The sequence below is a fragment of the Rattus norvegicus genome, chromosome 3, assembly GCF_036323735.1.
Source record: "Rattus norvegicus strain BN/NHsdMcwi chromosome 3, GRCr8, whole genome shotgun sequence".
Taxonomy (NCBI): domain Eukaryota; kingdom Metazoa; phylum Chordata; class Mammalia; order Rodentia; family Muridae; genus Rattus; species Rattus norvegicus.
The window spans coordinates 178,825,796-178,850,324 of record NC_086021.1 but is presented as its reverse complement, the minus strand read 5'-3'; the positions used below and the strand labels follow the sequence as shown (position 1 = coordinate 178,850,324).

Sequence of the window (24,529 nt, the reverse complement as noted above, 5' to 3'; positions counted from 1 at the left end):
GCGTGTTGCAGGAACAGTGTCCCATGCACACGAGATCAAGCCCTTTCCTCTAAGTCCCACGGGGCAGCAGAATCAGCCTCAGTCAAAGGGACCTGTACTCCCGAATGCACAATCTGTGTCCCCGTGTCAACCTTTCATAGAAAGTTCATCGCCATCCACCCCGGGGATTCTCAGCATATCCCCAAACTGGCACAACCCCCACACAACTTCCCCGTCACCTTCCTCAGCCCCAGGAAGCAGGAAGGGATGCTGCCCCACCAGCTCACTGACACAGCCATTTTACTCCCACTCAGTCCTGCCCCGTCCTTCATTCTCGACACACAGAAACACGTTTTAAGCCAGGCAGCATCTTTATTGTTTCAGGCATGACAAGTCTCAGTTTGCTTAATTAATAAATAAATCAAAACCTCAAAGGAAACTGGGAATGAGCTTTTGACCCCGAAAAGGAAGGGACAATGATCAGCTGGCCCTAGAGTGTGGCCCTTTGTTCCTGGTGGCTCACACTGGCACACATTTAACTCCAATTTAAGTTAAAATACATTTTGTGTGTGTGTGTGTGTGTGTGTGTGTGTGTGTGTGTGTGTGTGTGTGTGTGTGTGTAGAGACTGAACCTGGGGCCTCATGCATGCCAGGCAAACACTCCACCATTGCCGTTCCCCTGACCTTCTTCTTACTTTTTTCCTTTGAGACAGGGTCTCATTAATTTTTTTCCCAGGCTATATTGAACTCTCGACCCCACATAGACTTCAGATTTGAAATCCTCCGGCCTCGGTCTCTGGGATTGTAGGCCTACACCACGAGGCTCCAACATCGCTAACACTTTATAGAAGTGTTATAGGCTCTCAAACAAACCTACCACTACCACTCCATGTACTGAGTGTTTCTTTTGCAGCAAGCTGCATTCCACACAGGACAGACAGCCACTATAGGCGTAAGTCCCACAATGAGCTCAGGTCACACTGGGGATGTTGTAAAGTTAAGGAATCAATGCTGGGCCGGAGCGCTTGTTGCTCTCTAACAGGATCTAAGTTCAGTTCCCAGCAGCCAAACTCCCTTATCTGCTTCTCTGGGAGACCCAACTCCCTCTACCTTCTGAGGATACACATATGTATGACTCTTTCACTCAAACACAGACACACACACACACATACAGACACACACACACAGACACACAAAGACACACACACACAGACACACACACACACTCAGGTTCCTAGTGAGCCATGAGTCTTCAGCTACCTATCCATCACTCAACATCTGCCCATCCACCCACCCATCGTCTATCCATCTATCATTACCCATCAATCCATCATCTACCCATTCATCCATCCATCCACCCATCCATCATCCATCCATGTGTCTACCTATTGTTCCATGAGCCCTTCCTGGGTGACTGGCTTTTTTCCTGTGTGCTCCAATGCCAAACTCTGGGTTTTTCTATCTCTTGTAGTCTTGGCACATAGCACAGGGTCCTGCAAACAACAGAAATTACGAACCCTCTGTTGGCATAATAAAAGGAAGACTAGAATTAGCCGTGGTGTCTTAGGGGAACCTGTCTCCCAGGAATCTCTTGGCGACATCCATCCTTCCTTCCTACTTGAAGCTCCCACTTGTTTTTTTGTTTGCTTGTTTGTTTGGTTGGTTGTTTTTTTTTCCTGTGAATGGGGTTCACACCCCCAGAAGATCTCTACTCAGTACCTGCTTTCCTCTGGCAAGTTTCAGCTCTCAGACCACAGTCTTTGCTCTGTGCTTCTGGAAGTCAGGGGTCTTTTATTCTTACCATGTGTTTCTCCCTCATAGAAAATAAAAACACCTCAATCCACAAATTGCTTTGCTAAGTTCACGATGTGTCGCCGCTATTATTTTCCTGATCAAGGAAACTGTAGACAGTCTTTCTCCTCATTTTTATTAAAATATTTTCTCTTAATAAAGTTGTATGTTCTCATTGCTACTGTGTTATTGAGGGGGAGGAAAGGACTCTCCATCCACTCTCCCAATTCACTTTCTCCATTACATGCTTATGGTATGTGCGTGCAATTAAAACTACAGGGCTGAGAACATGACTCGGTGGGGAAGAAGGCTTGCAGTGAAAGCAAGAGTACTTGAGTTCAAATCCCCAGCCCCCACATCAAATCCAGGCATGGAGAAGCATGCCGGTAAAACCAGGATTGGCCAACAGAGACAAGTACTTCCTGGCCAGGAACCTTAGCCAAACTAATGAGAGCTCCAGGCTCAGTGAGAGAACCTATTTCAAAATACAAGATGGAGGACAATAGACAAAGGTGTGGGAGGTCTCCCTTTGGGCTCTGAATGGGAGATCCCACACCCACGCATGTGTGTGCACCACAAATGCATGTGTCACACACATGCCCATTAAAAAAATCAAGTGGTGCCCACAAACATTCATAATTGTCTCATTGGTTGAGGCATAACTGGACTTCCACATCTAACCCTGTGTGGAGGTCTCTGTGGAGGCTCTAGGCCCAAGGTCTAAAATGAAGAATCATATTGGCATCTTTTTAAAAGAAAGGGAAAAAACTCAAATGGAAAAGCTCAGCGACGCACACTGTTCTGGGTTTGAAAGCATCTCGGTGCCCTGCTTCTGGTCAGGCCACAGGAAATGCGAGAATACCTTATATTTTAATTAGAGTATATAAAACACTGCCTACAATGTTATGCTGCCCCGGGGAGCACACAAAGCAGGGAACACTTGCAAACTCCAGGTCACTCTTCCCATTACATCACCGTGAAAAAACAAATTTATGAGGCTACATTCTATGGACATTATATATTGGGGCCGTTAGTCTATTCCCAAATGAGAATGTCAGCTCAAACAACCAGGCTCCCCAAGAGAAATTTGTCAAGCCCTTCTGTTGTGGATGTTTTTACAGCAACTGCCCACAAAAATAATCAAAAAGGGAACTGAAGGCTTATTCGTTATTGATAATGAAGTGGGGGGAGAGAGAGAGAGAGAGAGAGAGAGAGAGAGAGAGAGAGAGAGAGGGTTTTGCCTTCTTCTCCGGAGATGATAATACAGAGGTTGTTTTGTGGGTCTTGCCTGTGATTTATTTGACGTATTCCTCATCTAAGTGATTGGAAACACAGATGTTAATGCTGTAACTTTGCTTCCAGTAAATAATTCCTCAAAGGACTCACATTTGTTTAACCTTACTCACAGGATGATCAAACTGATTAAACATTTATGAGCACAGCAGCAATCCTGTCGGTGTATGTGCTTGGAAAACTCAGTTCCCCAAACTTTTTCTCCTTCCAGTCCCCTCTCTTAAAGAAAAAAAAAAAGCTGACATCTTGGAGGAAATTTCTGCACTGAGACTACAGAGATGTCCCCCTTCCTTCTTTATGTCTCCATCTGAGGCTGACGTCCGACAGCAAACAGAAAGCCTGATACATCGATCCCCAAGATCAATAATTAAACCAAAGGGACAGCAGTTGGGGTGCTCCTGTGAGACCCATGAGGAAGAATGAAAGCCCCACTGGGGAAATGTGTTCCTTGGATCTCTGGCCTGCTTCTGAGATAAGGGAATGTGTGTGTGAGTATGTGTGGTGTGAGTGTGTGTGAGTGTGGTATGTGAGTGTGTGTGTGATTGTGTGTGAGAGTGTGTGTGTGTGGTATGTGTTTGTGTGTGAGTGTGTGTGTATGGTGTGTGTGTTTGTGTGTGAGTGTATGTGTGGTGTGAGTGTGTGTGAGAGTGTGTGTGTGGTATGAGTGTGTGGTATGAGTGTGTGAGTGTGTGAGTGTGTGTGAGTGTGTGTGTGTGAGAGTGTGTGTGAGAGTGTGTGTGGTATGAGTGTGTGGTATGAGTGTGTGTGTGAGTGTGAGTGTGTGTGTGGTGTGTGTGTTTGTGTGAGTGTATGTGTGGTATGAGTGTGTGTGAGTGTGTGTGTGGTATGAGTGTGTGTGATTGTGTGTGAGAGTGTGTGTGTGTGGTATGTGTTTGTGTGTGAGTGTGTGTGTGTGTGCATGCAGTGTGCACAGTCATCTGTCAATAACATTTACTAAGAACTTGCCTTAGTCAGCCTGGTGAGCACAGTCAGGGAGCAAGAGATGAATGTTCCAAAGACTCCAAATGGGATGGACACTCACTCACTCACTCACTCACTCACCCACCCACCCACTCACTCACTCACTCATCAATCATGTATTTGATCAAAACCCCCATGTTCCAGGTATTGCCAATGAAATGGTGCCTGGATTCGATGATCAGACTTTCGACATAGTGCAACACAGAGTCCACTGAGGAATATAGACAAGGAGACAGAAATCAGTTTGGAGGACATGTTTTAGAACTCTTTGGCTCATGCACATTTCCCACCAAGAACTGGCTTCTCCAACAGAGGAGCATGCATAACTATGTTTCTATTTTCTTTTCACTGCAGGGTTGTTACCTGGAGACAGAGCATGCCCCAGCAGGGGGGCGCACTATGGCCATGGCTTCATAATCACTGAGGAACGACCAGGAGAGCTCAGTCCTGCTTCCATTGGTAAGTCAGTGACAACTGAATCGCATGCTTTGTGTGTTCTACGAATACAAATCTTGACAATAAAAAAGGCTCAGGTCGGGACTGGGCAGATGGTTCTGTGGGAAAAGTGCTTGCTGCATAAGCTTGGGAACCCGGGTTCAGAGCTCAAGAACTGCTTCAAAGGATGGGCAGGGCAATGTGTGGCTGTAAGGAGCTCCCGGGGCTCACTGGCCAGCCTGCCCGGCCATTCTGTGAGCTCCAGGTTCAGTGAGAGATGCTGGCTCAAAACAAAAACCCTGAAAACCGATAGAGAACAAGACTGAAAATCAAACTCTGACCTCCACATGTACACACGGGTGTGTGCGCTGGCACATGTGCATATGTATGCATAAGCCCATGTATGTATACAAACAAACACAAATGCATCCCACGAACACACCCACCAAGTAAATAAACGAGCGAACAAGCAAGTACTCACATGACACAGAGCTTCCCCACAAGGACATACAGACAAGGACATACAGCAGCCCAAGTCGTACTATAGGGAGCAGAGGATGACACCCAGCCCAAGTGCCTGAGAGCACCCATGCGCACTCTGACCTATTCTAAGGACGATGCTGGCTCAAACCACAGCAACCATCTAGAGTCACACAAGTCTTTCCAGCCCTGGTTGTATGCTATTTCTTTTCCTTTCCCTGCCCCGTTATTTTGTGTGTGTGTGTGTGTGTGTGTGTGTGTGTGTGTGTATGTTTGTGTGTGCTCATATGCCATGAAATATGAGTAAAGATCAAAGGAAAATGTTTGGGAGTTTATTGTCTCATTTTTTCAAATCTTCAGGATCAAGCTCAGGTCGGTATGGTGGCAAGCACATTTCCTCATCAACACACACACACACATATACACACACATACACACACATACACACACATACACATACATACACATACACACACATACACACACATACACAGACACACACATATACACATATACATACACACACATACACACATACACACATACACACACATACACACACATGCACGCACATACACACACATACACACACATACATACTCACACATACATACACACACATACACACACATACATACACACACATACATACACACACATACACACACATACACACACATATACACACACATATACACACATACATACACACATACATACACACACATACACACATATACACACACACAGACACACACATACACACAGACACAGACACAGACACACACACACACACACACACACACACACACACACACACAGTGTCATGTAGCCAGGCTGGCCTCCAAGGCACTGTATGACTCTCCTGTAACTCTGAGTCCTTCTGTCCCTACCTCATGAGCTTCGATTCTAGGATGGACCACCACATGTGGCTGTTGTTTCTACTTCCAATCCAAGCCAAGCCTGGTTTTTGTCCTAAACTGATGTCAGCTGAATTTGGCCACTTCCGATGCTAAACTGCAAGACCGCTCTTCATCAGTTGCCTGTGACCTGAACACAATCCAGAGCTCCTGTCTCCACTCATTCTGGAAGTATTGGTACCTCGGGAGAGGCTGAAGAAGCCATGGGCTCAATGGCTCAGGTCAACTCTTCCAAACTCCAAGAAGAAGCCATTGCTTTTAATGTACCAGTTCCTTCTTTGTCTTTGTCTCCATGCCCTGTCCCACCTCAAGGAGGGTATTAACATTTTTCTGGATGAACATGGAATCTGAACTATTGCTAGCTGATTCACTTCTTGCTGAATATTTTCTTTTTCTGTTTAGAGTCTTGTCATATAGCCCAGGTTGGCCCTGACATGTAGCCCAGGTTGGCCCTGACATGTAGCCCAGGTTGGCCTTGTCATGTAGCCCAGGTTGTCTTGTCATGTAGCCCAGGTTGTCCTTATATTCACCATCTTGTTTGGGATTCTGATACGGTGTGTTGAGGTACATTGGGATCCAGTTCACTTGCTTTAAGTAGAATTTAGCAGGCGCCTACTAGGCATATTTTGGCTGGAGAGCTGTGCCCATCTCTGAGGGCATGAGGAGACAGGCAGAGTTGGAAACAGTAGATGTTTCAATAACATTTATTTTTCTCAACTGATTCCCTTGTTAAATTTGGTAAAAAATCTCACAGCTCTTTTTCTCTACATAAATTACTTATGTGACAATTATAAAAAATTCTAAGTATACTCAATAAAGGATTGTGTGTGTGTGAGGGTGAAAAATATAAAACATGCTAAGTATCTATTTACAGAGGAGCTGATAAACTAATAAAATATGCATTCTTATGATGAAACACAGTACGATCTGCAGATAGGATCTCTCTCTCTCTCTCTCTCTCTCTCTCTCTCTCTCTCTCTCTCCTTGTTTGTGGTAGATTCCCAAAGATAGGGTCAAAAAAATTTGCAGAATTGTATGTGAAGCTATTGACACTAAAATTTTTTAAACATACACACAGAAACAATGTTCCAATCTAGACACACACACACACACACACACACACACACACACACACACACACACACTGATCAATAATGGAAAACACCCACACCAAATTCTTAACGGTGCCTGAAAACTGGGAGGCAAGAACCATATTTGCCGAAGGGTCATTAGGCACCATTGCTGCTGGGTGGCAAGGTCACAGATGCTCACTCAGGCTGGCACTCAGAGAGAACTCAGTGTCAGTCAACGTTTCAGGCCTTTATACATGTGTTAACATGTGAATTATCCTATCTTAGTTCTGTGTTGTTTGCTCAGGCTAGACTATGATATAGCCTAGGCTGCCTTCCAAGACTTGGTAATCCTTCTGCCTATGTCTCTGAAGAGCTGGGGTTTCAAGTGTGAGGGACCCTGCATGACATCATCTAATTGGGGAGAATTCTTTCTCTGTTGTATTCCATCCCGTGGACGATTGCTGCTTAATGCCTGTGTGGGAAGAGTTAGTGTAAAGAATGGTAAAACAAGGGGTTGGGGATTTAGCTCAGTGGTAGAGCGCTTGCCTAGGAAGCGCAAGGCCCTGGGTTCGGTCCCCAGCTCCGAAAAAAAGAACCAAAAAAAAAAAAAAAAGAATGGTAAAACAAGCTGGTGAATTGCACCCAGTTTATAACCCCAAATCCCATGCCTAGATGCCTGGCCACATGGAAACTGTTACAATGTTTTCAAATGACGGGGCCATGACAACACAAATTCAGATACATTGTAAACGAACAAAATCAACCGAAATCCTCATCTTGAACAATCAAACTACAACCAATTGCTGATTGGTAAAAGAGATCCCGTGTGACTTCTGCTCTAAGCAGTGTCCTCGGTCCCTGTGAGAGGACAGACTCCCAGTACTTCTTTAAATGGCACCCACTATTAAATACTTACAGGGAAGTGTAAGGGTCGTGTTGCACCTCATCATTTGCAAAATAAACAACAAAGATGTGTCGTTGCGTGGGATCTATATTTTTTGATGGTCAGGAACAGCCATGGGGCCTGTCAGAGACTCACGAGGGGCAGCTGAGAAGCACCTCACTTTGGGACACTTCAGAGGCATTGTCGCTGGGGGACAATGATCTCTGTGACAGATTCAGACAGACTGGTTCATGGGTTTTTCCACTTTTCTGTTAATTAGACCTCAGTAGACCGACAATGTTCATTATAGAAAATGGAAGGTATTTTCATCATTATTCTGTGTATATGTATGTGCAAGGACATATGTGCTCATGGGTCCAAGTGTTTGGATGGTGGCAAACATGCACATATGACTTCAGGGGCATTTCTGGGGTACTGTCCTGTTTGTGTTTTGAGACATGGCCTCTCACTCGAACCCGGAGATTGCGGATGTCACAGGCTGTTTCCACCTCCCGAACTCTGGAGTTCCACGCATGCGCGTGCGTTTCTATGCCTGGCTTTTTAAATGGCTACTGGGGAGTGAGCCCAGGTCTTCCTGCTTGTATAGCAAGCATCTTGCTCACGGAGCTATCTGTTCAGAATCCAGAGCAGGCTCTGAAACGTCCTCTTAAATCTCTTTGTAAACTGTTCCGGGTTCAATATGGGATATATTTAGAAGCAAAATTATTTTTCACTAGTTTTCCTCCAAAGGACTTTACACTTGACTGACTTTAACTCAAGGAAAAGAGTAAATTTTGGTAAATTTCGCATCCTTTATCGCCATTCGTGTAACTGGACCATGAATGTTTATGAGTTTTGAGGAGAGCAGAGTCTGGGCACCTGGGCTCTCCCACAGAGGGTGGGCTCCTAACTTGTCTGAAAGTTCAGTGGTCTTGGGCAAGCTGCCTGTAATGGCAGCAGCTGACTCCCACATCTACCTAACGGGTGGGCATCCAAGAGCATCAGCTCCTAGACCCTCGTACTGAAGAGACCGCACGTGAGTCACCAGACATCGTCAGTACTCAGGGAGAGACCGGTAGCAACTGATCTCCCTTCCTCTCGTTTAGATATCAGGGAATGGTGCCTTAATGTCACCAGTGTCACAGAAAGCTCCTGTGGCAATGACAAATATACCCAATGTCAGGTTCATTACCACTAACACCACCACCACCACCATCATCATCACCACAGACTGTATTACTTTTGCTAATGGGTGCTAGGAATTATGACTTACAATTATATATTATAAATGTATATTATACATTATATACAATTATATATTATAAGTTTAGTTGCTGGGAAGGAAGATGGAGAACTGGCAAGTGATCCAAAGAGGAATAAAGAAAGTGTAAGGAAATACATAAACGGCAGCCACAAGAAAGTTGTCTCAAACGCTTAAAAAGGGACAGAAATTGGTCCATGAACAGAAGGTTTCTTTTCTCATTTGGTATTCAGATGGCTAGCAGACCATTAGCCCTTTCTACTGCCCCTGCCCTGTGCCTGCACGCGCGTGTGTGGGTGTACGGTCCCATATGATTCTGAAGATGGATTCTGGGGTCTTATCCAAAGCTAGACCAGCACCCCACCACTGAGCTAGCTGTACATGAGTGGATAGCTTCACTCTCCACTCATGTTAACTGAGTTGTTCTCTGGGTGATGATGTTTGGTCCTGTGGCCAGGAAAACAGTCTACATAGATGGTATATTTGCCTGTTAAAACAGTGTTTAAAAACAGAATTTATATATCACCAAGGGAGTAAGGGAGAGACAACTATTACTGCTACTACACACACACACACACACACACACACACACTCACACACACACACACACACACTTAGACATACATACACACATGCACACATGTATACATACACATAAACACACAAACACACACAAAACACACATACACACACACATATATACACACATACACACATGTATATATACACACATACACACACAAACACACGTATATATATATATACATACACATACGCAAACACACAAACACATATACATACACATATGCATATATACATATGTACACAGGGGAAAGAAGGATAAGAGAATTTTTATATGTATACTTTATATACATATTGTGTTTTTATTATGGAGCACAGTGATAATATATTTACATATTATATTCATAAATGTCTAAAATAATATATATTACAGTAACATATAGTGCATGTCTATAGTGATCAGATAATGTATTACACATATTCACGCATATACTCTACCCTGTAGTTCAAAGACATAGTGTATGTGTCCCATGAGGTCTCCTAGACCCAAGGCATCCTCCTGTCCCATCCCAAGCCATCAGAATTCCCGAACTCTGACCTGGGAGTCTGAAAACCTGCATGCTCGCCAGGCCTCCATGTGAAGACCAGTCCTAAGAAAAGTTGAGAACTTTGCTCTGTTCCAGATGCCAGACCCTCCATACTTTCAAAGCTCCCTGGAAGAGCCAAGCTGTTCTCAAGTTTCTTCCTGATATCCGGGGGTGGGGTGGGGGGTTCCTTCCGTTTTCCAAACGGTTTTGAAGTTTTATTGGAAGCTTTCTGGCAGTCCCTGGACTGGGCTGTGACTTGGCACCCCTTCCTCACAGCTGGAACCAGAGGCCTGCGTTCTGCCCACACCCTGACACTGATGGCATTCTCTCCTAGCGACCTACGGGTGTGGACTTCTTTTTATGCTTTGTTGGAACAATACCCTTTAAACTTAAATAATCCCCCTTTAAAGCAGGAGGGTTGTGTCATTTGCCAGTCACGGTCAATGCAAGTTGGTAGTGATTGTCACCAATTGGTGGCCACCGGACACTGAAAACCTCAGATTATAATGTCGTATCTTCACTGTGAGCTGCTTCTTGCTAAATCCTAGGTCTACTCTTCCTGATAAGCAGGGAGGGGGGAGGTATTAAAGACAGGGGAATTTCAAAGTGGGGTCTTTCTTTTACATGGAATGGGCGTTGGAGGGGTCATTGAGACAGGAATGCTTTCTTAGTGACCTTAAAACAACCACCACATGATATGCTACCCCAAGGCAGGACAACTGTGGGTTAAATCATGGTCAGTAATGGGCTACGTCCTCCATTATTGTCCTAGCTGTATCTCTGTTGCTGTGATGAAACAGCCTGGGCCAAAGCAGTTGGGCTGTTTTGGTGTATTTGACTTCTAATTCTTGGCCAGAGTCTCTCCCTTCATTGAAGTTATAGCAGCAAGAGTTTGAGACAACTAGTCACACCACACTCTTAACAGAAAGCAGAGAGAAGCAAATGCTCCCATGCTGCCTGCTTGCTTTCGTCTAGTTCTCTCCTATCCTGTATAGTTTAGGAGCTCTGCCCAGGGGATGGCGCCGCCCAAAAACTGTCTGGGTCTTCCCATGTCAATAGTCAAGAAAAATCCCTCACAGACAGGCCCGCAGGCCAACATGATCTAGACAATTCCTCAGCTGAGGGTGTCTTAGTTGAGTCTCAGTTGTAGCAAGTTGATATTTAAAACCAACATCACAACCATAGTTTAGGAAACCCCAACCAACATGTGTGAAGGATCCTCCTTTGGGAAGTTTCGGATAAGGTGACAAATGTTTGAGCTAGCAGTCTATAACCTTTGTCCTTCCTAATCGCAAAGTCAGTCATTCATTTTGCAAACAAAAGATACTGTGTAACAACTGTGTGTTGTGTCTTACACACACTGAAGAAACAGGACATATGACGTCTGTCCACCGTGGTAGTTCGAATGCTTGAACATTTATTGGGTGCTTACTATGTATAAAGCGGTGTTCCGAGTACCTTGTTAATATTACTACTTTATTACAATCCCAAGAGGGAGGCTGTACTATCCTCCTCCTGCCAATAGAGAAATCAAGGCCTGGGTCAGATCATTACCTTGTTAATGTTATGGTTCAAATTTATTGACCACTATGTACGGGGCTCTCTGTTAAGCATATGATCTGATTAATCTCAATTAATGCTCATAAAATCCCAGTGAGATGAATCATTTCATTCAGTCTGTGATGCTAATGAGGAAACTAAACTCTGGGAAGCAAGGGTCCCCCAAGTGGTACAGCCAAGATGTCGTGCAGGGTGGAGAACGGAGCCCTTGCCAGACTGACTCCGAGACCTGCCTATGTTTCAGTGCTCTACCCTCTGACTTGGCAGGAGCAGGCAGACGAGAATGCTGTTCCAGGACCCTAGGAAATGCACTTGGAGAAGGATGGTACCCTTCCCTGCACAGCCAAGTCTAGAAGAGATGCTGCAAACACCACTCTGTCCTTTCTCCCGTGCAGACTCTGAGAACTACAAAATGGCCATTGCCAGCACACTCTCCTCATAAGTAAACAGAGGAGAGAAATAAAACAGAGACTCAAAGAACACATTAATAAAATACAAACAACCCATTCTCCACAGAGAGCGTACACTGCAGCCTTCTCTTCATTCATCCCTCCTTGTCTGTCTGTGGTCCTGCGTTCTTCTGTTGGATGAGACTCGGTCTCCTTCCCTATTCATCTGGTCCAAATCTCCAGAGGCTTTTGACCCATCTGATGTCACTGGAGTCTCCCAGGGGGTCAACCTGCTTCTGACGCTGATGCTCGGTGAACAGCAAGTCAGGGACAATGACCTTGAGTGTTTCAGGTCATTCCTCCTCTCCCATGTCCTCCAAAGCCTCCGTCTCAGGAGGGACTCCGGCTCAACTCTGCAATTCATCTGCCCCTCCATGCTGGCCCTGCCTCTTGGTCCAAGAAAGATCCTAGCCCTGGACTTTGTGTTGTGCCTGGCACCGTCTCCCCCATCCAGATGCATCTCTCCAATGGCTACTTCAGTCTAGACCCAGTGTCAGCACCCCATCCATGCAGGGAGCCATATTCTCCCCATTATGCCCAACCCCTCATGTATTCTTGGTTTACTTCTCTGTAAGCTCCATGGCTTCACCGCACGGGATGGATGGCCTTCCGGTCTTCACACTGGAGCTAAGCTCCATGAAGCCAGGCCCTTTGTCAGTTTGCTTCAAGACTCTAGCTCCAGAACCTTCCTAATCCAGAGCAACTTTGAATGGCAGTGGTTACGCTGGGTCTTAAGGGAGTAAACACCTCTTAGGACCTCAGCATCTCCAACTCATGATAGACGTGGACAGAGACCTGTCTCTCTTCTCTCAAGCTCTTACCTGGAGGTGACAATTAAAGAGCGAAGAAGTCTTAGCCAGGAAACAGTCTGTAGCTCAACAATGCCCAAACATTGCAGTGCTGGACCCTGGGGGACAAGTAACAGATCCCTAGTGGATGACCAGGAAGCCTGATAAGTCCTGGGGAGCTGGGAGCATCTAGGGCTATGCCAGCAAGGCTCCCAGAGAGCAGGTATGTAGATGCCAAACCTCAAGGGTCCGACGTGAGACTCCTCCACCCCTTCCCTGCCAGTCGCCAACTTCCACACCGTATTCCTGATCTCGCTTAGCTAGAGGGTCTAGGAGTCTCCACAGGAGCCAGCGTCCTTACCAGACAGTTATTCAGTGTTTACACACACAGGGCCGCCCCTGCTTTTGCACAACGGGCAAGAGAAGCCACGGGGAACAAGGGATACATTTATTATGAAATGCGGTTGCCGGTCCTTAGCACTTTCCGAGTTGATACAGAACCGAGCTACAGCTGTGACACAGATCGGAGGTGCACACCACTGAAGCACGCTCTGCTTCCCACAAGCCCCTGTTGTTTGCTCTTCGGTGGTGTGTGTCTGAGTGCCTAGTGCCTGAGTCAGCTGCCTGTATTCACCCCAGGAGTTCTATGAAAGGAGGAAGGAGAGGAGGAAGAAGAGGATGGAGAGGATGAGGAAGAGTGAGTGAATGAAGAAAGGAAGAGAGGGAGGAGGAGTGTGTAAACGGAAAAGAGAATTGGAGAGGAAGAAGGGGAGGAAAAAAGGAGGCAGAGGAGGATAGAGAGGAAGGGAATGAGGAGGAGGGGGGAGGGAGAGGAGGGAGAAGAAGAGGAGGAAGAAGAGGAGGAAGAGAAGGAAAAGAGGAGTAAGAGGAGAAGGAAGTAGATGAAGAGGAGGAGGAAGAGGAGGAAGAAGGGAAGAGGAAGAAGGGGAGAAAGAGGAGGAGGAAGGGAAGGAGGAAGAGGAAGAGGAAGAAGGGGAGGAAGAGGAGGAGGAAGGGAAGGAGGAAGAGGAAGAGGAAGAAGGGGAGGAAGAGGAGGAGGAAGAAGAAGGGGAGGAAGAGGAGGAGGAAGGGAAGGAGGAAGAGGAAGAGGAAGAAGAGGAGGAAGAAGGGAAGAGGAAGAAGAAGGGGAGGAAGAGGAGGAGGAAGGGAAGGAGGAAGAAGAAGAAGAGAAGACTGTGTTTGCTCAAGAAGATCTCAAGCACTAGGCCAGTTACAAATTAGCTGCATCACCTCCCTTCAGAGTCACACCTAACCGTGACGTGAGCATTATCTGTCTTCTTTTGATGGAAGAAACTGAGGTGTGATTGGGTATTGGAGCCTGCTTCCATGCACACAGCTGGTTGGGACTGGCTGCTGGGCCCTGGGTGAGCTTGGCCCAGAACAGCTCTTTTCCACCATCTTGTCAATGTGATGATGTGGCCCCCAACTCCAAGGCCTCGGTCTCCCTCCACAAAGGCCACGAAGGCTAGCACGTGTACTTCTCCCGGCTGCTCTTGCTATCTTAGGCACCACTCACCATCCCTGGGAAGCCACTGATACCTGGAAGGGGATCGTTACCAGCTCTGAGATACCCACATCCCAGTCAGATCCCTTCCCTTCCCTGCTTGAAGACCCTCAAGAGATACCCATCTCTCCTGCAATCAAATTAGGGGGGACACCTGCGTTTCAATATCTTTTCAGGTAACTCTCCTTCCTCTTTTCCTGTCAGTCTCAGGTAAGCCCCACCCTAATTCCTATAGGCACTGTGGCTCCTAAATATTATATCCTTCATTCATACATGTGTGCCCGTGGCCTCAGGCCCATGGCACTTACTGTGTCTTCTGCATGGAAGAAATGTCAACTCCCACTCTGTGCCTAGCCATCCAACATCGTATTGTATATTTCTCTGTGCAATTCATTTCCTGGTCTCAAGAATCTTATCTGTGTGAGGACAGGGAGTTGTCTGTCCCTAACGTTTAACCTGCAGCCATGGTTAGCATTGAGGGTAACACATGGCACCGGGAGTCTAAGTCATGCCTGTGGGACAGTGGCTGACCCGGATGTGCCACATGTCTACACTACTGAGGACAGCCAATGTTCTTGTCTTCCCTGTATATTAACTGTAACCTCGGGTGTAGGGAGGATGAGGAAGAGCTAAGCATTGTCTTTGATGCATCACTGCTGTGGCCGTTCTAGACTAGCTTTCGCAATATGGGCTGCAGAGGCCTCGGAATGCAGGGAGCCGGCTTTCAGTACAGTTTGGCTATGGCTTGACCTAGGTTCAGTAGATCCTGCTCGGGGACCAGGGACTATCATGACTTCCAGCCCATGAGGATTTGTAAGAAAGAAAGAGTTTGCTCACTTCCGTCCCCCCGCCCCTACAAGGTTGCCCTTGGCCACCCGCATGCTCACCCTTCCAACTCCCTGCTTCCTGACTTCACGGTCGCAACAATGTTGCGGAGAGCTTTGCCATGTGTAGTTTCTTTTTTCCACGAAAGAAGATTTTCTCCTGTGTAAAACGATTTGAATGTTCTTCTGCCTCCCTGAGCTGGACCACAAGTTTCCAGGCAGAGGACCCATCCTATTTACTGCTAGATCCCAGCTACCGGAACAAGGTCCAGCACAGAGTAGGAATTCAAAATTCAGTTGCTGTTCAAGCAAATATATACGAATGTGCGTGAATACCTATGATACATGAAGCACTTGGTACAACACCTAGGATACCACAGGCATTCGTGAGGTGGCAGATGACATTACCTCTGCCGTTATGGTTGGGTCTATAATAAATCTTATTCCTTGGAAAATATATTTTTTTTGGGCTGGCCTCACGCTCTAAGTAGACCAGCATGTTGAAACTCATTGCAAGCTAAGCTCTCCCCAGCCACTGGAGTTCCAGTTTGTATATTTTTTTTTCTTTTTTTTCGGAGCTGGGGACCGAACCCAGGGCCTTGCGCTCGCTAGGCAAGCGCTCTACCACTGAGCTAAATCCCCAACCCTCAGTTTGTATATTTTTTAAAAAATTATTTATTATGTGTCTGTGTGTGTGTGTGGGGGGGGGGTGGTGCATGTGAGTGCATTTGGCCTGACAGGGAAGCAGAAGCCTCAGATCCCACGGGCCTGTTCCAGGCTGTCCTGAGCAAGTTGATGCAGGTGCTGGGAACCGGACTCTAGTTCTGCTCTTAACCCCTGAGTCATCCTTTTACCCCCTAAGATTCCATTTTTAAATGTCAAAAAGAACCAGTGTCTCGGGACTTGGGACAGGGTTCTGCATTTGGTGCACCACACTGCTCTGGCAGAGGACCTGAATTTTATTTCCACACCCACAGTGGTGACTCACAACTGCCTCGAGCTCCCACTTCGGGGGACAGGACACCCTCTTCTGGCCTCCTCGGGCTCCAGCATTCTCTCATGTGCACACCTATGCCTTCCCCTACACACAGAATGCACTCATTAAAAACGAAACCCTTCAAAAATAACCACATCTAATTTCTTTTGATTCCTAAGACCATCGAATACTTGGTAACCAGGGAGTGTCTACTCAACTTCTTTCTTGCATGATATTCCCTGGCTTGGCTATGGAGAAGGAAGAGACTCCATTTGCTCAAATCCCAGTGGTACCGATAGGTTCTGAGTACTTTTTCCAGCCCATGTTTATTAAATATTCTCAGCAAACTCCAGACATAAGTAAATAGATGATGGGCCCATTTTGTAGATTGGCAAGTAGAGGCAGAAATGCGAGCCGCCTAAGGAGTTACCTGGCTCACAAGGAACAGACTTGGAGATCCTAGCATGAGTTAACAAAGGGAACAAGCCACCTCCGGAACCCAGTCACTCCCTCCTCCTCCACCACTCCATCCGCACTTGAAAATCAGATCCCAGAGATGAGCAGGAGAAGTTGCGCGAGGCGCGGAACCCAACCTTCTAATAAAGGAAAATAGCCGGAGGCAACGCCGATGTAAAACACGTGGAGAGCCTTTCTTCTGCCATTTCCCCTCTACCAAGTGGCGGTGCGAGCGGAAGAGACTGAACTCTTCTTCTCCTTAGCCCAACTGCTATTCCTGTCTCCCTGGAGGCTAAGAGGGAAGGCTCCTAAACACACAGAAAATCCCAAGGATCTGATAAACTGGGGTGATTTAAAGCAAGCCCCACGCAGCTTACACAGAAACATTTATCTGCCGTGGCTCTTGCTTACAGAAGTCGTTTATCCCCGATGGACAACCTTGACCCCCCGGTCTCGGTTTCATATCTCCGGTGTCACCAGATTTCGTGGAGCCTTTCGTGATCCAGTGCTGCGTCAGGGGAGCTTCTCGGAAATTCACTAGCAGCAGAACGGCAGCTGCCAAGTCTCTCTCTCTCTCTCTCTCTCTCTCTCTCTCTCTCTCTCTCTCTCTCCCTTAAATCTCATCCTGCCTTTCCTAACTATTTTCCCTAGAAACAATAACTGCTTTCTCTCACCTTAATAGCGAAACCCTGTGATCTCCACAGAAACGGCTTTCGGTGCTGCTTTAAGGAGGCCCGGGCGGTTGCTATTCACCCCGTTCTGAAAGCACTTTACTACTTAGCTCGCCAGTCTTAATTTTTGTACTAACAGAAATTGCTGGGTGCTTTCCTTTCATTTGTCTGTTTGTTTCTGGTTTTATTTTCTTTTTAAAGCTCACCGACCTCGTGTCTGGTAGCTTCGTGGAGACTCAGGGCCTTTCCTGTAGCTCAGATGGACACTATAGCTTCCCCATCTCTTTGCAGAGAGCTGCAGGAGAGGTAGAAACCTGCTTAAACTGCTTTCCTGGTCCAGTGCTTGTCACTCGCGAGCAGAGGCATCAGTACCTTGTCATGATGGTCCCTCGCCTTGCAGTCCACCCAAGTTAACACCACAAACCGTGAGCTGGCTGGCTTTTAGGCTCTCTCCATGGCTGCTACATGTTTGGTTATCTGAGAGGGCATTTGCACCCGGGTGTCCCGATATCTTTGTAGATCCGTAGAGGAGTATACAGTATTAGACACTGTTCAGAGAGTCAGTATGGGGCACACCGAATTTGTTTGGGGACACTGAATTTGTTTTGTGTTTGTGTGTGTGTGTGTGTGTGTGTGTGTGTGTACGTGTGTGTGTTCTTTTTTTTTTTTTAAATGAAACAGGTGGAAAGAGAACTCTCAGTCACAAGCAGAATTCAAAGCAAATGCTTTCACGTCTGATTCAGGTATTTTTTTTTCCTGTGTAATTTCCCTGAGCTCATTAGCAATAAAACTTCTGTATCGTACATTTCCCCGTTGCTCAGCAAAGCTAAACGGCACCGATATCTAGTATTAATGGGCTCAGTAAGCTGGGCCTTTTGCATTTCAATTTCTAAAATTTCAGATGATTGTGGGAATGACTTTGGCATCTTGGGATATTTCAGGATACTCAGGGGACACCCCACCCACCCACCCCAACCCCAATAGAGAGTGTAGAAGATGGAGAGAGGCAACAACGGGAAATTCCAAACGGCCATGCTAATGATTTTCAGAGATGTCCACATTTTTTAGTCACATCGTCCACAGAGTTTACTTTGGGAAGAAACGTACCATCAGGTTCCTCTCTGCAACTTAGCGCCCTGTCCACGGTGCCCGTGTCGGTGTGGTCTGGTAAGAGGCCCTCAGACAAAACCGAGTGTTGGGAACGCAGCCACATGCTGAATCGGACCCTGATGCTGTCCAACTTACAGGCAAGGTCTGTGTGTTCCCAAGGGCGCTGTCCTGACAGCTCACGGAGCCCAGCGGCGGGTTCTAAAGTCTCCCATTTTTATCAACATTTCCTAATGGCTTGGTGGGTGAACTCAGCCATCATTGTCAATGCTGTGCCCGCACCTGCACCCAAGAAACGTCCCAACAGGAGTGAGTCAAAGGTGGGGAGGGGTGGGGAGAAGAAATTCTCATTCTAGAGAAAACAATGCTCTTTGAGACAATGTTGTCAACAGGCAGCGATTTTTGGGTTTTTGCTTCTTTTTTCCCTCTTAATTCAGTATCCAGATTACCACGTCAGCAGGCCTAGGAAGGTGATTTTTCAACGTGGGTAGAACGACTGAGGCCCTTCAGGACTGATCAGCTGCTCGCCAAAGGTCATCCCCAAACCTCTAACTTTGAACAGAACTTCTGAGATGCGAAACAGTGTCTTTTACTTTCTGGTACTAATTGCTACAAATTACTGGGGTGGGGGGAGGCTACAGGATCCTCTCCCTGCCTCAGCTAGGATGGCATTTGAGCTCTGATGAAAGATGATAATAAAAGCAATCTGATTTTCATCACAACACTCACAGAAATTAAAATAAATTCCACTCAAAGAAATAAGAGTATGACAATGCTCTCAACCTGAGAAGCAATACATTTATTTGTGTGCCAAGCATCTCTTAATACCATTGTGATATTTTTTTCCCCTAAAAGTCATTCGATTTGATTGTAATTACATATGTAATGAGGGAGCCCGGCTTCGGGGAAGCCATCCGAGGCATCCTCTGCTAGTTTAATGTGTTTCCAACTGACTGTGTATCCACTGAAAATGACTCTGTTCGTACCTGGTTTTAATACAGAGTTTGATAGGTGAGTCTAATTTTCAAAGGGAATCTGGGTGGGCGCGGGGACTTCCTCTCGTCTACAGTAAGAGTCTTCCCAAAGCATTGCTAGGTGCACAGATTTGCAAACCTGCAGGAGAAGCTGCTGTTTGGATGTTTAAGACACAGACCTAATGCAAACAGGAACAGAGTCCAGGTTTAGGGGTTTTCTCCCCCTTGGCTGATATTCCTATACTTAGTTGCATCAATGGCCAGAAAAGGTTCATCACGAAGACCTGAAATATTGCCAGCTCAAGTCTCCCTCTAAGACCTGCTCAGTAAAGAGCCGCTGTAGTCCCAAGCCTTGGGGAGAGAAATAGGCCAACCCAGACAAACTCAGGTGTTCTCCGGTTCGAGAGAGTGCCCCCAAGTCTCCCCCAAAGAGTGGGACATTGGAAAGGATGAGAGAAGGCCTGGTCCTCGGCTGGAGAAGGTGACAACAGTCGAAACACGAGGGGGATAAATCTTAAGATGCTTAGAAGGTTATCCACGGAGTGCGGAGTTTCTCCAAAGGCAGCAAGCAGAAGCGAGTCGACTGAGAGCAAGAAACACAAAGTGGAAGAAGAGGAAGAAGAAGAAGGAGGAGGAGGAGGAGGAGGAGGAGGGGGGAGAGGAGGAGGAGGAGGTACTTGTGAGCAAAATTTTTACCCTTCCCAAAGGTACCCTCGAGCATCTGACCCCCGACACACACCCAAAACAAGCTTCAGCGATTTCACTGCCTGAAAAAGTTCCCCAGCGCCGTCTCCTTTCCTCCCTGCCAAGAGTTCTGCCGCTCGCAATCCTCTGCTTACGGTTAATATATTAGGTCCTGATGTGGCAGATTAAAAATAAGATCAATAAATGGCTAAAACAAATGCACTTTTGAAATGTCCCATTCAATCTGGGTCTTTAAGGGTGAGCTGAGGTTGGAGGAGGAGGAGGGCAGGAGAGAGAGCCGGGGAAAGGACCACAGGAAGGATCAGGGGGAAGACATTCTTAGGTACCTGTCCTCTGTCCTCTGAAATCTGCTTTAGACAGCAAGAATAACTCAGAGCCCCTGTTGCTGGAACCCTGTGAGCTTGCATGCGCGCGCGTGTGTGTGTCTGTGTCTGTGTTTATGTGTGTGTCTGTGTGTCTCTGTATGTGTATGTGTGTATGTCTGTGTGTCTGTATATCTGTGTATGTGTGTGTCTATGTGTGTGTTTGTGTGTGTATGTGTGTGTGTCTGTGTGTATGTATGTGTATATGTATGTTTGTGTCTGTGTGTCTGTGTGTGTGTTTGTGTGTCTGTGTGCATGTATGTGTATGTGTATATATATGTGTGCATGTGTCTGTGTGTGTGTGTGTACACGCGTCTATGTGTCTGTGTGTACTTGTCTTAAAACCACACCATTCTAGGAAGCAGAGAGACCCACCACATGGGGCATTTTAGAGTTCAAGACGTAAACCTGCTTTTCCTGAAGGACGTTTGAGCAAAGAAAGAACATCAAAAGCCCAAAAACATCCTGGCTCCTGCCGGCCAATAAATAAAGGCACACTCCCACTGCAGCCACCAGCTCCTGCCCCTGTGCAGTCAGTTAGATTTTGAGGACTTCACCCATCTGTCCAGAATGGACGCTATCCTGAGGTAGAAGAAGAGGCCTCTCGGCTGTTCCCATCCCACGCAGTACAGGTAGACGTGCCCCTGCTGAATGCGCTTCCCAAGTAATAACCTGTGCTATTAAGGTGCAAATTGCAACTTTTAAGTAATGATCGCTAATAGTCTGATGTTTACCGCCACACGAGGACACCCATGAAAACAAAATCTGAATTATTCATCTCTGCCTTCAATAAACAAAATAAACGGAGGGAGATGCTCTCTCCTGCGAGCTTCCCCACAGGAAAGACCGCATTACCGGAAGCTACAGCAAGTCCACCAGAAAGAAAGAAAAAGCACAGAATGGCTTGGGGTGAGCAGAGGCAGGGGAAGTAACTTACAGGCCTGTTAGATATTCTCAGGGATGTGATTACAGAAGATTCCGTGCTCCATTGCGGCTGGCCGGTGTTACCGTAAAAATAATTGTATACGGCTGAAGAAAAGGCCCCGCTATGCATGTACGCCAACCACACGGCCAGGGTTGTTAGGGAAAGTATTGTCAGAGAACATGCCTACAGTTTTTCTTTTAAAAATCCAAGTGTTCTGCATCCTTTAATGTACGAACACATCAAGACGGTTTCTTTCTGCTCAACCTTCCTGCCGTCGTCTTTTTATCTTTCCTGAAATGAACTCGTGGGGGGAAGGATGCCAGGGCAGATTCCTGAAGATTGTCAGGTAAGAGCAGATGCATTTGAATGGTAAAGCAAACATACAGTCAGGAGAGCGAGCCAAGCACACCCATACATCATGAAAGCTGCTTTCAAACTTTCCTCCTGGCCCCAAGTCCTAGCCCCATGGCAAAGTAAAGCTTTTGGAAAGTGAGAAGCAGCAATATTTCTGAGAGAAATGTTTTCCCTCAGCTGTTTACTTGAAGAGAACGGCGTTCCACACGTCTATCCCCTGGCCCCGACATACATATAAGGCAGTGGGAGTCATTTAAAAAAAAAGATTAAAATTCCCTGTCACTTAGTTTACCGTCCTTTGCTGTATTGAGATGACCTGTTTTATTAGAAAGTTTCGGCCACCAGTGTCTTGAAACGCCATCCTTAAGCAGAATTGTGTAAAGAAACTCAATAGCTTGCAAGAGTTCTTTGGAGAAAGAGGGTTCCAGGAGCGCGTCAGCCCTGGTCCACTTCCAGGCTTTTTCTATCTTGTATTATTCATTAATCAAACTAGGAATCAAGCTTTCAACATCAGTCCTCAGGAGTAATCACTTACAGTTGTGCATTGTATTTAATTTTAAGCAGTGATAAAAGTTCGCAGAGCTACAGGCTGAGAGGCACCCCTTCCCTTCCCCGCATGGTAACTGGCTGAGGAATCTCAGCTAACTTAGCCTCACTCACATCCTAAAACAAAGCGGGCATTAGTGACCTCGGATGAGCAGAAGAAAGACCACAGGAAAAACAAAACCCATCTTCCTAATATGTGAACCGATAAATACCGCCGAACAGGGGAACTCACTGTGTAGGAAATGAATTACCCCATCTCGGCTGGAAAAGGATTTCTGTTCCTTCTAAGGAACATAATGAGAGTCATGGAAACAGTCTTGCAAAGACAACTAAGGATCCAAAGGACTAGAAAACTGAAAGTATACTCACAAGTTACACACACACACACACACACACACACACACACACACACACACACACACAGAGACTACTACAATTAAAAAAAAGTAGCCAACACCAATAGATACTAGCTTAAGGAAAGGATCTAATTTAAATAATGCGATACAGTGTTATTTTCCGCACACCTGGATCTCCATTGATCAGTGTGTAATTATAATTTAAGTACGGCAATCCTGAGCAAGGCACTTTTTGTAATGAGCTTGTGAAAGGAGACATGGCCAGTCATTCTGCTAATTTAAATTGCTGCCTAGTTCTTGACGGCCTTTACCAGAGCTACAAGGAAGGGAAGGGGAAAAAAAAACAACAAAACAAAACAAAAGAAAACAGTAGTATTTCAGGACAGTATCATTGCAGCTGGACAGCAGCCCGGGGCTCTCTTTTAGGACAACAGGGACGCCATCTCTGATGATCCAGCTACACTTGAACTTGTGGGGCCAGCATTGGATGCAGCAGGCCAGGCCAACTCTTAGGAAGTCTTGAAGGCCGCCACACACCCTCACATGGTCAGCTAGCCAAGCCAGGCGAGTTAAAAAGATACAATAAAATAAGAGAGCTATTGTTTCCAAAAGAGGTAACCAGAGTCGAGAAGAGAAAACCCCTGCCTAGACAAGTTGCCAACTGTGTTGCTGAGAATATTTTCATTATTTTGTTCTTAGAGAAACAATTGAAAATACGTGAATGCAAGCTTTATAAGAAAGCTACTCAGAGCGACCTACACATGGCCGAGGAAGCGATTCTGCACTCAGGAGGAAGGGAACTGGTTTTTCTGGAGCACATGTAGTGATGTTTCAGATGCAATCAGGCAGGAGTGAAGCATTATGAACTTGGTAGCCAGCACGTTCAGACACTGGTACACCCGCTTTCCCCACATTCCTAACTCACTTCTTGGTGACTTTGCAAAGTTTACCCAAGTGTCCTAGGGACTTCTCCGGTGTTTGACTCAAGTTAGAGCAGAATGAAATATAGCCGTGGTCTCCAGATCAGTCTTCCCCATTGCTGCTCAAAGTCAGAGGAGAAAGACAGAGAGAAGAGCACAGGGGAGCCAGCGAAACTTAAACTTTTGCTAAAGCCCCATCCACTAAAGGACACAAAGAAATAAAAACGCCCACATTAAAAACCAACAAGATAATGATTGTGCATTTCTCTCTCTCTGAATATAGAGGGCAAAGCCTGCGTCACTGCCACTCGGAGTTACCATGGTGAGTGATTTATTGATATATATCAGAATGAATAGATCAAAGGCAGTGAGATGACAGGTGATCAATCAAATGTCAAATCAAAACTAGCAATCGAGTGGAAAGCTGATTTTTTTTCAGTGGGTGGGTCTGGCAAGAGAAAAATGAACTTTCCTGTTTTGATTCCGAGAAACAAAACCCCAGCATACTATTAAAAAAGCAATTAGGCAACCTCAAAGGAAAAAGGAACAACAACAAAAACAACAACAACAACAACAGCGACAACAGTAACCCTGAATATCTGTTGTGGGGACCCATTGACCTGTTCTGATCTTTAGGGTCCCTGCAAGAAAGAATTCCACAGGACAGCTCCCTAAGGTAGTAGTCAATTCGCGAAGTTTCCAAAGCTCTACCTATCTGGCAAAGCAAAATCCAAAGCTGTTTAAATTTCTATGGGGTGCTCTTCCTCCAACCCCACCTGGCTTTAAGCAAGAGAGGGGATGGTTAGATTTCTAGAAACGGTGAATC

At 46.1% G+C, this 24,529-nt stretch overlaps 1 protein-coding gene across 4 annotated transcripts in view; it reads right to left on the bottom strand.

Annotated features, from left to right (window-relative positions):
* The window catches only part of Tshz2 (teashirt zinc finger homeobox 2), a 446,931-nt gene that overhangs the window by 420,827 nt on the left and 1,575 nt on the right, over window positions 1-24,529 (bottom strand). Inside the window, exon 1 of one of the 4 annotated variants that reach the window (XM_063282974.1) lies at window positions 1-24,529. This exon is cut by the window's left edge and continues 35,751 nt beyond it. The gene's annotated coding sequence lies outside the window, so the exon portion shown is untranslated. 4 annotated transcript variants of the gene reach the window in all.